Source organism: Sorex fumeus, unplaced genomic scaffold, assembly GCF_029834395.1.
Source record: "Sorex fumeus unplaced genomic scaffold, SorFum_2.1 ptg000061l, whole genome shotgun sequence".
Taxonomy (NCBI): Eukaryota; Metazoa; Chordata; class Mammalia; order Eulipotyphla; family Soricidae; genus Sorex; species Sorex fumeus.
Genome location: NW_026606118.1, coordinates 8,818,944 through 8,831,880, shown reverse-complemented (window position 1 = coordinate 8,831,880; position 12,937 = coordinate 8,818,944). Strand labels below are relative to the sequence as shown.

Here is a 12,937-nt window from a genome sequence, read left to right as displayed (position 1 = left end):
GTTGGTTTTTGTTTTTGGAAGGGGGCACACCCAGCCAACAGTGCTCAGGGCTTCCTCCTGACTCTGGTGGGTTCGGGGGACCCCATGGGGTGCCGGTGATTGAACCCCGGTCAGGAGCTTCCTTTTCCCTGCCCCTGTGCTCTCTCTCCCTAGCCCCAGGGCTGAGCATCTTAAACTGTGGGTCACACCATTGTGACACTGAGTGTGGGGACTCGTCCGCTAGTCACACAACAACTGAAAATGAATCCTAATGGCAATGTGAACCAGAGGTCTCTGGCTGTGCCCACCCAGTTGGCATTTCTTGGGAGGAAAGGGGGTCCCAAGAAGGAGAAGTACAAGAAGCCCAGCCAAGCTCCCAGGCTCTGTAGCTCCAGTGCAGCGGGGTCTGCCTGTCCAAGACCACAAAGCACAACATGCACCGGTGCCCCCTCTCCTGGGTGGGCCCGAGGCTCCCCCGTGGGTACCCACGCAGGCTCAGGGAGCCGCACCCATCACCTGTCATGCTGCGTCCCTGTCCCTAGTGGAGCTGGACTCAAGGTTTCTCTCCAGTCCATGAGTCAGTGCAGACATGGCACCAGACACGGAAATGTGCTATGTGTGGTGGGCACGTGTGGGCACTGAGCCTCTCACCACACAAACGCCACCTCACCATGACCCACAGCCCCAGCCTGCCACACCTGGAAAGCTGCTGGAGCGATAGGATAGCAGGGGGGCATTTGCCTTGCACTGACCTGGGTGTGGTCCTCCAGCCCACCAGGGGTGATGCCCGAGCACTGCTGGGTGTGGACCCCAAACCAGAAACCAAAACCAACAAAAAATAACGGCCTGAGAGACAGCTGACTCGCTGAGCACAGGCTAGGTACACAGGAGGCCCCGGGTCTACCCCTGACACCATGGGGAGTGACCTCCAAGTACTGGATAGCCCCTGAGCACCGCATGTTTTTATTTCATAAAAAGAAAAAATGACCTGAGGGGGCTGGAGTGATAGCACAGCGGGTAGGATGTTTGCCTTGCACTCGGCCAACCCAGGTTCAATTCCCAGCATTCCATATAGTCCCCTGAGCACTGCCAGGAGTTATTCCTGAATGCAGAGCCAGGAGTAACCCCTGTGCATCGTCGGGTGTGACCCCAAAAGTCAAAAAAAAAATGACATGAAATAATAATATAATATTGATAGGTGATGACACAATGCCATCAGTAGTCAGTAGTTCTCTTGGCGTCATCTAAGTTTTGCCAACCAAGGAAGGCAAAATGCCTAAGTACAGTCTTCTAATGCCTGAGGCTTATTATTTTGCTGCTGCTCAGAGCTCATGACCCTGATAGTTAAAGAAAATAAAAGAAAATCGCCTAATTCCCGACTGTAACTTTGGCCGCTGTGAAAATACCAGTTCAGCCCTGATTCACGATCGTCCAGGCAGATACAGTGGGGCAGCTCTGGGCTGGGTTTGGAACCCCCTTGTAGGGGGCAGAGGTGGCGTCTGCACAGCTTTCGTTCCGAGTACCTCATGGTCCCCCAAGAACTCACGGGGGTTGCCTTGGTGGACCCCAGGCACTTCCCCACAGGCCTGCCCAGCCAGGCCGTGTATTGCTGGAGTGGCCCCTGGCCCCCTTAAGCACTGCTGGGGAGGACTCAAAGTTCAATCACTGGGGAGGATCACACCTGACTGTGCCCAGGGCTTCCTCCTGGCTCTGCCCTCAGGGGTTCACTCCTGATGGGGCTCAGAGGACCATATGGGGTGTTGGGGATCGAACCCAGGTCGGCCACATGCAAGGCAAGTACCCCTACCTGCTTTACTGGTACTCCGGTCTTAGTCCATAATTTATTTTCCCCTTTTTGGTCACACCCAGCGATGCACAGGAGTTCCTCCTGGCTCTGCACTCAGGAATTACTCCTGGCGGTGCTCAGGGGATCATATGGGATGCTGGGAATCGAACCCGGGTTGGCCGCGTGCAAGGCAAACACCTTACCCACTGTGCTACCACTCCAGCCCCGTAAGTCCATAATTTTTAAAAGTCACATTTGACTTGCTGCGCCATCGTGGGGGAGCGTCTGAATGGGCACGGCGGAGGGAGGGAGCGCATTAAGATCAACTTTCCTGCGTCTGGCCCCGTCTGCTTACCAGATGGGTGGTGATTAGCTACTGAGAAATTTATTCTGATAAAGTGAACTTGGCCGAGTTGCTTAAGCTCCTTCAACTCGTTGGGCTCCGGGGCTTTCTGGTCGTACGCGCTTCTAGAACAACGTTGTCGTTCTCATCCATGTACGTTCAGCTTTCGTGTCATCAGTTCTTCATCCAAAGCAGCGGGCATGCCCAGTTCACTCCCAAGATCTTCAGCCGGCCCCTGGTTGGTGTGAGCACCTGCCGATGCGTCTGTTTTCAGAATCTCAGACCCACGTGGCTTCACTGTAGTTCAGTTTGAGATTTGTGTTGCTTTCAGAGGCTCTCAGGGAGCGTGAGCCGTCTTTGGAGTTTAGTGGGTTCTTAGTACCCCATTCCCCTCACCTCCCGCCCCGGTGGGAAGAGGCATTTTGCAAACCGATGCCGTAATGCTGCAGAATTGGTCATACCTGGTACGGCTCTGCAAGGAACACTAGACAGAACCTCCGGTGCCCATTATAAGTGAGTCAGGGGATAGAGAAGGCTCTTGCTCTGCATGTAGCCAACCAGGCTTCAATCCCCAGCACGCCTGAGGGCCCCCAAATGCCGTGAGTACTGGCCCATGAGCACTGCTGGGTATAGCCCTCAAACAAAATACACACACACACACACACACACACACAGAGCACTGTAGCACAGTCCTCCCGTTGTTCATCGATTTGCTCGAGCGGGCACCAGTCACATCTCCATTGTGAGACTTTTTACTGTTTTTGGCATATCAAATACGCCTTGGGGAGCTTGCCAGGTTCTGCCAGGCTCTGCCAGGCTCTGCAGGTGGGATACTCTCAGTAGCTTGCCTCCCCGAGAGGGGCCGAGGAATTGAACCCTGGTCGGCCGCATGCAAGACAAATGCCCTACCCGCTGTGCTATCACTCCAGCCTGCGCACGTGTGCACACACACATTATTATTATTATTATTATTATTATTATTATTATTTTATTATTAAATAAAAATTAGCCATGCTAGAGAGATAGTCGGGGATTAAGGGCTTGCCTCACATCCTTCCTGTCCCAGTTCCCTACCCTGCCCTGCGTATGGCCTCCTGAGCACAGCTAGGGTCGCTCCTGACCACAGAGCCAGGAATAGCCCCTGGGCACAGCTGGCTGGTATCATTCCCCTCACCCCTTACCCCACCACATGGACCTTGGAAGTAGCCTGGAGCTAGAGCTTCTGTGTTGCCTGGGAAGGGTGCTGGATTCAGCCCCCAGGCCTGGGAGGGGAGAGTTTGTCACAGAAGCTTCCTGTCGCATCTCCCCCAGGGAAGCCCTCTGAGAACACACAGCAAAGCACGGAGGCCCAGCGAGGCTGAGGCTGTGCCAGCCAGTCTCGAGTCTGCACCGTGGCCTGCTGAGGCCCGGGACCCACCCGGGCTCATTCTCCAGGGCTGCTGCCGGCTCTAGAGAAAGAGGCTTTCCTCAAGCCTCCAGACACTGGCTTTGGGGGCTGAGAACAATCGAACAAACTAAAAGATAACTAGGAGAAGTGATTCCATTGACGAGTGATGACCAGTTATTGTTCCTTTTGTCAACAGGCAAGGTGATGAAGTTCTGGCGGCTTCCTGTGGCCCAGGCCCTGTAGACATAAATGAGACGTGCCTCAAAGCTCTAAGTGCACACCACATCGGACCTTGTTTCAGGAAGCACTAAAAGGACCCCGCCGCTCCCTAGCGAGAAGGCTCTGGGCACTCAGACCTTGTTCTGATCGAATCCAGAGGTCGCACGCATGCCTCCCCGTATTACCTGTTGGAGCAGGTTTTAATTTTATAAATTTGAAACACGAACTCTGTGAGTTTCTAGTTCATACTTGTTCTTTTTGAGGAGACACTCAGCTGAACACTATTGCATCCGTAAGAGATATGTATTTCCACGGGACCAGCCTTGAATGGAAGGCCAAGGGGGCCAGAGACGCCAACGCCAGTGGTGGCCAGAACTGGTCACGAGCACCACCCTGCAGGGGCCCGAGAGACCCGCCGTGTCGGAACTGCAGGATTCTAGCTTTAGTCCAAGCCGGGTTGCTTGGTGGTTTTACTCGCAAGCATCACACGCCACAGACTGTAGCTCTCAGCCGGGGGCCTTGGGTTCCTTTCACGTTAGTTCCCGCCATGGACGCCCTCAAACAGGAAAGCAGAAGGTCCAGTAGAATCTTCCAGGCCTTTCTCTTCTGTCCTATTCTCCCCCACGCCAGGCATCCTGGAGAGGCCGATGAGAAGCCGAGATAGAGCGGGAGGAAATGGCCAGGAACGTATTTCATAAATATATTTCATAAAGTATCGCACACATACTTTATAAGTACATTTCTTATTAGCTTCTTATTCAGGCCGAGGGTCTTTTCAGTATTACAGGTGTTCAGACCAGGATTTGTGCTTTGGGAAGAATCAGTGTTCACAATTTACTGGCAGGGGGAGAACAGAGAGAGAGAGAGAGAGAGAGAGAGAGAGAGAGAGCACGCAAGAAAGGGAGAAAAGGAAGTCAAAATTCAACTAGAAGCACTCTTTACACTTCAAAGAATGTTGTTGTTTTTTTTTTTATCATTCTTTTTTTGTTTGTTGACGCTGTCACCAATTAAAGTGCTTGGAATGCTGGAATCCGGGGTCCCTTGAAATGAAATCAATGGGAAGCAAACACTTTCACAGTATGCTATCACTTTGGATGTTCATAATAAAAACGGAAATGAATTTGGGGTGTCCGTCCTTCCTTCGGCTGGGGCACCTGTCGCATCGCCCATGGTCTCTTGGCTAAGCCACCAAACGGTCTGCACTGCTGCTTTCCTGGACCGAGCGAGCCGTGTGTGGTCGGTTCCGCGCGGTCTCCCCCAGCGAGTCCCGGCTGTTCCCGGTATTTGGGCCATCTCTCTGTTCTTGGGGGAAAGACACGGGCCCAACCATTGGCTTTCCATCAAATGAGTCGAAGAGAAGTTCGGTAGGTCAGGCCTGACCCTTATTCTATTTCGGGCGGTGCTCTGCTTTCTGTGAAGTCCGTTACGATACGAGGATATTTTGATGGTGGCATAATTTTTTCTTTTTGAATAATCAGAGGTTGCTCTGTGGGCTGGCTGGGCTGTTTGGCTCTTTTTCTCTCCGGGTCCTGCCCTGGGAGGGTATTCCCGCATGGCTCTGCGTTCGTCTCTGAACAGCACAGCTGCGGCATAGCCTTGACTGTACCCACCGGTGCTGAGTGAAGTAAGAGATACTCTTAAAAAAACAACAGAAGTCCAGAGAAATTCGGGCACGTGAATCTATATAGAAACCCAGGAGTTGGAGCGATAGTACGGCAGGTAAGGCATTTGCCTTGCACACTGCTGACCCGGGTTCAATCCCTGGCATCCCTGACCGGGAGTGATTCATGAGTGCAGTGCCAGGAGGAACCCCTGAGCACTGCTGGTGTGGCCCCAAAATAAAAAGAAAACGGGTACTTAGGGGCTGGGATAGACAGTCCAGTGGGCAGGGCACTTACCTAGCATGTGGCCCACCTGGGTTCAATCCCTGGCACCCCGTAGGATTCCCCGAGCTCAGCCAGGAGTTATCTCTGAGTGCAGAGTCAAGAGTATGCCCTGAGTAGTGTGGGGTTTGGCTGGGAAAAAAAAAAGAAAGGGGGACAGTTCCCGTTCTTGCTTTTGTGTAAGTCTGCAAGTGACAAGCACCCTCTTGCACCCATCCCTTACCCCACCCTCCAAACAGGAACCAGAGGAATTGGGGGAGCTCCCACAGGATGCTCTAGGTAACAGAGCCAGTGCCACCCAAAACACAAAGTGGCCCCGTCTGAGGCCTTCTGAGACAGCCCCTTCCCGTGTAGATGTCCTCCCCCGAGTCCACGACTTCTGTGTGCATCTATTCACACGAAGGCATGTGCTCTCGGGAGGGCTGAAGTGATGGCATTTGCCTGGCACCTTGCTGGCCCAACTGGTCCCCAAACACCGCCAGGAGCGATCCCTGAGAACAGAGCCAGGAGTAAGCCCTGAGTATTGCTGGGTGTGGGCCAGAACCAAATAAAAACCATTAAGGGGGCTGGAGCAATAGCACATCGGGTAGGGCATTTGCCTTGCAGGCATCCAACCCAGGTTCGATTCCCAGCATCCCATAGGGTCCCCTGAGCACCACCAAGAGCTAGGAGTAACCCCTGAGCATCTGAGCATCACTGGGTGTGACCCAAGGCCCTCCCATTGATCATCGATTTGCTCGAGTGGGCCATAACATCTCCATTGGAGACTTTGTTGTTACTGTGTCTGGTATATCGAATACGTCACGGGGAGCTTGCCAGGCTCTGCCGTGCGGGCGAGATACTCTCGGTAGCTTGCCGGGCTCTCCGAGAGGGCTGCAGGAATCGAACTCGGGTCGGCCATGTTGGCTGCGTGCAAGGCAAACGCCCTACCGCTGTGCTATCGCTCCCCAAAAACAAATAAAAAAAAATTAAGGCAAAGACAGGGGCATTCCGTTTTTTCAAACCTTCACTGTCCTGGAGTCCGTGTGAGTCCCCAAGGCCTCCTGCTTGGCCTCTTCCAAGGTACGCATTCTTTCACGGCATTTCTCTGGATGATTAAGGAAAAGGCTTTACCTTGGGGCTAGGAGCAGATCAAAGAAACTCCCTTGGCCTAGTTTTGTGTGACTGAGGAAATGAGCTCTTTCAGTGCCCCAGCAGGCAAATGGACCAAATTGCTCTTAACGGGACTTTCAGAAAAGACGGCAAACAAGCAACATAAGCAGAGATGATTTGTTACCTAAACTGTTTTTTTTTCCTGCCAAGCTCGAATATGGAACCATGTTTTCTGAAAAGAATATCAGATATGAATATAACGTTTAAAACCCACCCCAGAACAGGAGATGTCAGGGTGAGCTCCAGAGAGCCAGAAGGGGCCCGGGGGCCACAGAACTATGCCCAGTGGACAAGTCAGTGCAAACACTTACGGCGTGGGGCATGCAAAGTGTGTGTGTGTGTGTGTGTGTGTGTGTGTGTGTGTGTGTGTGTGCGCGCGCGCGCGCGCGCCCGTGCATGCTTGCTTGTGCGTGTTTGGGCAACACCCTTGGGGCCCAGATCCTGTTCCTGGCTCTGTGCTCAGGGATCATCACTCCAGGGGGGGGTTGAGAGGATCGTGGGGGTGGGGGGTGTGGGTTGGGGGGGGAGATTGAGACTGGTCAGCCACACATGGCAGGTCACCCTATGGCTCCAGCCCTGCGTGATTCTTACCTCACACCTACTTCAGGGGCCTTCCTGAAGAATCCTGAAGGAATTCATTTTAATATGTCAAGTCTAGCAAACTAAGGAACCACAGCAGACCACAGCTGGTGGATCCTCCCCTCCTCACCCCACCCCTCCCCATCCCTCCTCACCCTTCCTCACCCCTCCTCTCCCTACCCGTCCCATTCCTCCTCTCCCCTCCCCATCTCTCTTCACCCTCCTCGTCACCCCTCCTCACTCCTCCCTACCCCTCTTCACCTCCCTATCTCTCCTCACACTCCTTCCTCATCCCTCTCCCTCTCTCACCCCTCCCCATCTCTTCTCACCCTCCTCCTCACCCCTCCCTACCCCCTTATCTCCTCACACTCCTTCCCACGCTTCCTCTTCCTCCCTACCCCCTTCACCCCTCCCTTCTTACTCCTCCCACCCCTCTTCACCCCTCCTCACCCCTCCCCATCTTCCCACCCCTCCTCACCCCTCCCCATCTCTCCTAACCCCTCCCCTCCTTTCCTGTCCTTTCACTGCCCAAGGGGAACAGGAAGTCATGTGGCCCACCACTCCCTGTGCCCCTGCAGAGACAGAATCATGCCGCCTGTACCTGCCTCATGGGGGGCGTGGGGGGGGGGGGGCACGCCAAAGCAGAGCGCGCAGAGCCCTCCCTCTCAGTCCCAGAGAAGATTCCAAAGATGAGGGTGGGGGTGGGGGAGACACCAGAGGAGCAGAGCCCAGCTGGGCTTCTGCCACAGAGCAAGGGGAGCTGGCAGGTTCTAGAAAGGCTCCCGCATCTGACTCGGCCTCCAGCACGGCTTTCACTTAACCGCGTTTGGGCGAGTGTCCTCCAACTCCAGTACAAGCACTGGGCTGAGACAACAGCGGCGAGGGCACTGGCCTTGCCACGGCTGACCTGGGTTCGATCCCCAGCATCCCTTAGGGTCTCTTGAGCCCTGGGCACAGTAAGCCTGAGCAGCGCAGGTGTGACCCCCCACAACCAGAAAGACACGAACAGCAGCATACATCCACCCAGGATGAAAGACCCCGGGGAGGGGGAGAGGGGTGGCCCGACACAGAACTGTGAGTTCTGGGCACGTCACCGTGCACGACTGGGGGCTGCCGCTTCCTGTGTCAGGTGTGTGCCAGGAGGACCTAGAGGCCCAAACCCAGGAACCTACAGTGGGCGAGGGGAGCAATGGTTCCCCTCGCTGATGCCCAACTTCAAAACTGCCCGTTGAGTTGCCTCCTGTGCTCTCGTCTCGCCTGTCTACACAATGGTGGCTGAGTTGGTGCTGGGATCGGGAGATTCTGTTTCCTTGCCCTTGGGAAACTTTGGGGCTCTAAAGCGTGTTTCTGAGGACTCAGCCCCTTGCAGGGGCCTTGCAGCAAAGTGCCCTGGAAACAAACACTGTCCTCCCGTTGTTCATCGATTTTGCCCGAGCAGGTCCAGTAACGTCTCCATTGTGAGACTTGTTACTGTATTTGGCATATTGAATACATCACGGGGAGCTTGCCAGGCTTTGCTGGGCGGGCAAGATAGTCTCGGTAGCTTGCCGGGCTCTCCAAGAGGGGCAGAGGAATCGAACCCGGCCTGTGTGCAAGGCAAACGCCCTACCGCTGTGCTATCGCTCCACCTGGAAAAGATGTCTTATATTCTTTACAACTGGGAGTGGTGTTTAGAAACAAGACCTCTCTCTTTCTGAAGTGCTCACAGCAACACGTATCACTGTTCACAAAGGCCTGGCACGTGCCGAGTTCACCTGCAATTGTCCAGAGACACAATCTCCAGCCACCGTCTGGTTCCAAGACTTAACTTTGCAGTCTGGAAAATGTCCAGTGGACCCAAAGGTCATTCCTTCTGTCAGAGCGCCCAAATTCCAAATGTCTTGAGGATCTCATCAGTTCTTCTCCAAAGTGTATTTAGCAGAATTAAGCTAGACTAGACAGAAGGTGGAAGAAGTCATTCTGAGTGCACAGTACTTTCTGAAAAGTTTGGTCTTCTTGGGGTCCCTTCAGCCTGCCGACCACCAGGCTGGTGTTCCCAGAGCCCCTTATCAGGAACCAGACGCCTTGCCCTATGGCCTGGTCTAAATGCATCTTGCCCAGAAAGATGTTTCTATTGAGTCCAAAGCAAGAAGGTCAGACCCCTAGAAAGATCACGGAGTCTTTTGTTATTCGTGCCCCCCCTTTTTTTGTCAGCAAGGTGAATTTTTTTAAAAAAGACATTTTATTTTATTTATTTATTTTATTTATTTTTTGGTTTTTTTTTTTTTGGTCACACCCAGCATTGCACGGGGTTACTCCTGGCTCATGCACTCAGGAATCACTCCTGGCGGTGCTCGGGGGACCTTATGGGATGCTGGGAATCGAACCCGGGTCGGCCGCGTGCAAGGCAGACGCCCTACCCACTGTGCTATCACTCCAGCCCCAGCAAGGTGAATATTTTATATTGAAACTCATGTTAAATCCATTCAACAAGAAAAGGACAGAACTCAGAAGAACAGTTACTGGTACAAGCTAATAGCTAACAGCTAATAGATGACATTTGAAATCGGGTTCCCACCGCAAGAAATCTTTTCACACAGTCTGCCGGCATGAGTTGAGATTCATAACCTGTTTGCAAGGGGCATCCAATTTAAGATCAAGGTCCAAACATTTCACTTCTCTTGTTGGAGCATGCTGGCTCACTATGCAACAAGTATGAGAGAAAGTGATTACACTGATAAAAGAACCGGAAACAGCTTGCTACAGATACAATTTAAAAAAGTAGATACATTTCAGTGGGAACTATTTCAGATTATTTAAGGGGATTTCTTTTTTAATTTTTTATGAGTGAATCACTGTGAGGTACAGTTACAGACTTACAAACTTTCATGCATTTCAGTCATACAATGATTGAGCACCCATCCCTCCACCAGTGCCCATTGTCCACCACCAATGGTCCCAGCATCTCCCCCTCCACTCCAATCCCATCCCCTCCACCCTACCCCGCCTCTGTAGTGCCTCCCTTTTTTGTGGAAATGGGCAGATTCACGCCCACTTAATGCTCAAGGACTATTCTTGGCTCTGTGCTCAGGAGTGACCCCTGGTGGTGCCCAGGGATGGAGCCAGGGCCAACTGGATGCAAAGGCCAGCCTTAACCACTGTGCATTCCCCCAGACCCCTAGTTCCTTTCCCGATCTGTTGCTGCTGAAAGATGCATCTGGCTGAGGCTCAGAGTTTACTAAACTGGACTCTAGGACGTGCTCCTTGGATTTGCTTTGGAAATTCAAGCGTTTGCATTCGGTCAGCAACAATGTAGCGGGGTGTAGGTGGTGTGCGCCATCCCTAAATAAAATAAAGTATCAGCTTGAATAAGCGGCCGCCTAACCACCCCTAAATCTTTGTGGGTTCTCTCTGCGTGCAGAAGCGGTCGTGTTCCCTGTGACTTCCATCTCGCTAGCTTAGAGCACCACCTCCTCCGGACACCTGACTGATTTTTTTTTTCAGACTGAAGTAGGAGATTGGAGGCTTTCCCAACCAACCTTGAGTTTGCACAAAATTTGAGTGCATTTCTTTAGGGTGGGGGGCTCCCAGGCTGAGCCCAGGATGGTACTCAGTCAACCTGGATGTGGGTTCGATGCTCAGGCTCGCGACGCAGTGCGGCTCAGGACTGGGGTACTGGTGGGCGCCAGACCATCCCCAGCGTGTTTGAAAGGGACCGTGCAATCCCAGGTCTGGCACATGTCCCCGATTACAGTGCTATCTCCGTGTTCTTTGAACATTCCTAAAATACTATTGAACATAAAGATCTACTGGCTAGAAACTATTGCAGCTGGGAACTATGATTTCTGAAGAAGCAGTTTCCCCTGAGGGCTTCTGTGCAGCATAGGGAAGGCTGACTGCCCACCATGGTCCCCCGGGGAAGCATCAGGGAAACCCAAGGATTGGCATCCATGGGCTGTGTACACTGTATAAGATGACATCACATCTCACCAGCCCCGGAGGCAGCGGTCAAGCCCAAACTGGGTTCCACTTGTTCTGCCCAGCGTGGGAAAGGATCCTGCCACCTGGGGACTCATTTCTCAGGAAGCTCAACGTGGAACGTGCCTTGTGTGTTAATGTTTTCTTAATCGAGATTGGTTGCTTTCTACTTTACATCCCATCCAATCAATGTGGTGTGCTAGTCCTGGTGTAGAGTATGAGATGTCACTTCAGGAATTCTAATTTTTTTTTTCTTTTTGGGCAACACCCAGTGATGCATAGGGGTTACTCCTAGTTCTACACTCAGGAATTACTCCTGGCGGTGCTTGGGGGACCCATATGGGATGCTGGGGATTGAACCTGGGTCGGCCCTGTGCAAGGCAAATGGCCTATCTGTTGTGCTATCACTCCGGCCCAGGAATTCTAAAATTTTGATGGGAAATTCTAGCCATCTTGGTTGTCAGTGGCCATCAAGAGGCTAGACTGAGAGGCTGGAGTGATAGCAGAGTGGATAGGGCCTTGCACAGGGCCGACCTGGGTTCGATTCTCAGCATCCCATATGGTCCCCCCCGAGCACCGCCAGGAGTAATTCCTGAGTGCAGAGCCAGGAGGAACCCCTGAGCATTGCCGGCTGGGACCCACTGTAGCACGGTCCACTGTAGCACTCTCCTCCCGTTGTTCATCAATTTGCTCGAGCGGGCCCAGTAACGTCTCTCATTGTGAGACTTGTTGTTACTGTGTTTGGCATATCGAATACGTCGATATGGGAGCTGGCCAGGTTTTGCCGTGTGGACAAGATACTCTCGTAGCTTGTCGGGATCTCTGAGAGGGGCAGAGGAATCGAACCCGGGTCAACCTCAATCAGCCGCGTGCAAGGCAAACGCCCTACCGCTGTGCTACCCCCAAAACAAAACAAAAAAAGAGGCTAAACTGAAGGTGGTGGGCAAAGACCCCCACTGAGAAGCCCTTAAAGACACAGTTTCCCTTGTTTCCTTTGTGTGTTTTGAGCCACACCCCTGGCGGTGCTAGGATGGGAGTCAGGATTGGCCATGCGCAGGGCAAATGCTTTAACCCCTGGACTCTCCGGCCCTATTGTCCAGGGTAGATAGAGATGAAGCAGTCAGTCACTCTGCCCAACCGGTACTTAGCGCTTCTGTGCCTCACACACAGTGACAGAAGCCCGCATCTGAGCTGGCATGCAGGAAGCTCCGTGTTTCACATGCTCCCGCTGCCGTCATGGAACCACAGGGACTTACTCGCGCGTCTCCTTGGCGACTCTCCGCCCCGTCGTCTTCAACTTGCTTCTTTTCCTCCTGGTTTGCGAGTGGCTCCCCGCTGAGGCTGCTCCCCCCCCCGCCCCCCCCCCCCCCCCAGTGCTGGCGTCCCCAGTTTGTCTGCGCATGAGAGTCTCCAGGTTTCCAGACGCACAGATGCCAGGCCGTGCGCTCTCTGCGGGGGCCGGGTTTCAGGGCATGTGGGAAGAACTGGAACTTTTTCTTTTTTCTTTTTTTTTTTTTTTGATTTTTTTTTCTTTTTTCTTTTTTTCTGGGTCACACTCGGCGATGCACAGGAGTTACTCCTGGTGTATGCACTCAGGAATTACTCCTGGCGGTGCTCGGGGGACGATATGGGATACTGGGAATCAAACCTGG

General features: G+C 53.1%; 1 protein-coding gene across 2 annotated transcripts in view; it reads left to right on the top strand.

Annotated features, from left to right (window-relative positions):
• SCAF8 (SR-related CTD associated factor 8) overlaps positions 1-12,937 on the top strand; it is a 183,206-nt gene that overhangs the window by 145,279 nt on the left and 24,990 nt on the right. The window contains exon 22 of one of the 2 annotated variants that reach the window (XM_056126378.1): positions 3,692-4,084. The exons of the other annotated variant lie outside the window; for it this stretch is intronic. The gene's annotated coding sequence lies outside the window, so the exon portion shown is untranslated. Of the gene's footprint in view, positions 1-3,691; positions 4,085-12,937 lie in introns of those variants that run through there. 2 annotated transcript variants of the gene reach the window in all.